Genomic DNA, 2,160 nt, shown 5'->3' on the forward strand with positions numbered 1-2,160 from the left:
TATCACATGTTTCCTTATCAATAAGGCCTTCTTTCCGTGGACGTCCGGCAGAGAAGTGTTGTGCGCAATGACCCCGAGCCTGAGGGCAGCTAGCTTGCGTCCTGACCTCACCGCTCAGCCTGTTGGGTACATTCCTGTTTGCAATAAAAAGGGGGAAAGTGATTGAAAGCGCTTACAATGGGCAAGTGATATCAGTCTGCGACATATGTACGGTATCAGCTAGCAGCCGCACTATAAATTATAGATACCGCCACCAAACGGCAATAATTTAGGCTTATCTGAAACTGAATATTTTATATCTGGCGAGATAAGGAGAATTAAAATGTCAATTCATATTGCGGCATTATCAGAGATAGTGCGTTAAGGCGCCCATACTAAGAGCACAACCGAAACTTAATCTGTCATCATTTTCAGCCGAGGCTACATCGGACTTACTCTATAGCTCCATCAAGCATACAATTGTATCGGCATGTCCTCAACACAGCCGCTCAGGATATATGCCGGGCGTCAATGTCACGTGACTGACACATCGCCGTCTGCATCAAGGCAAGCAGTACCTCCAAAATGGACAACCGAAGTATCTATTTACTTTAGCACGTCATTTGAGTCTATAATTCATAGAAAAACTCTTAAAGATAATCTGCTTCGGAGAAGTTCCTATCCTTTAAACCAGATTTGCAAAGCGGGCTGGAATTAATGTACAAAAATCCGCTATCATCTGATATCAGTTTTATTATCTAGCTATAGCAGTTTCCGTACTATGACGTTCTGAAACACAGAGCCACAGATACATTCGGATAAGGAAAACAAATAACATGGTTTATGTGTGACTACAAACGGTTGCATGTAGGTGTATGTAGGTCTATGTGTGTTTGGGTCTTAATGAACAATTCTGCATTCGTATGACGACGAGGAGTCCTTAGGTGTGTGTACATATACTGTGTCTTCTTGTGACAGGGCGAATCCATGCCGCCAAAGTGCTGCTGTCACTGAAGTATTAGACCAAAACACTCCAGACATGACACAACCAGTCACATTTATTGACACCGGGCTAACCAGTCCTGTTTCCTTCCTCTAACATTTCCGAGCGCCAAGCGAGTCAGAAACAAGCACCATCTTTAAAGTCTTGGTGTGACGCGAACTGGGTTTGACATGCGATTGTAGGCTGCGTATAATAATTTATGATCACACTGTCGCTGTTTTACTTCTGTTCTATATTCTTTTGACTTATCTGACATCTGCTTCGATTTATTCAGTTAAAGGATAAATTTCTCATGAGCTAAATATGAAATCCTATCTGTTTCTACATACATGTGTCATGAAATAATACGAATATTATTGCATGATCTGTGTTCAAGGTTGACACGGAAATCGAACAGGAATTTCAACTTGGAACAACCTGATCTTAACCGATTTCCAGTTGTATAAGTGGCGTAGGCGGACAAAGCATCTTGTAAATAAAGGGATATTTCTAAAGAAGTGTTCATCATGAATAAAGCAATTGCTGCATGGCGACATTTACACCAGAGAATGTGTCAATGGAAAATCACACGCGACTGATCGAATGTCGGTGACCAAAACAGAATTCCGGTTCTAAACTTAGACGCTATGTTGTCCACCTCAAACGCCATTGAACAAGAGTAAACTGCATGGGATTTTATACGACACAGGAAAGATTTTATACCAAAACTGTTTTCATAAATCTGTCTGGGATGTTCATAGTTGTATAAGAACGCTTATATTTACGCAAGAAAATAGTGTGTTTTGCATGTACTCTGTATGACAGAAATTCACCTCACATATCGCAAGTATGAATCCCTACATATACCATGCTGCAGAAAAGTGGCAGTGTCGTCACTTAATGCGGATTTATTGGATAGCACAACGAAACATGTAAGGTCTAGTCTAGAAAACAACTCCAAAACTCAAAAGTTGTCAAAAAAGTGAACAATTATTCCATACGTTATTGGGGATCAGTTCATCCATCATTCAGTTTATTGGCAAATTGATTAGCGTCTTGAAAAATATATTTGGGACAATATAACTGAATGCGGCATGCTTTAAACCTGTTCACACATCATTGGTAGCTATTGCACTAACAACCATCCAGTAATGCCATCCACTTCGACGCCATCTTTTGGGCACATTTCTGGCTTTCAT

Source organism: Liolophura sinensis, chromosome 5, assembly GCF_032854445.1.
Source record: "Liolophura sinensis isolate JHLJ2023 chromosome 5, CUHK_Ljap_v2, whole genome shotgun sequence".
NCBI lineage: Eukaryota > Metazoa > Mollusca > Polyplacophora > Chitonida > Chitonidae > Liolophura > Liolophura sinensis.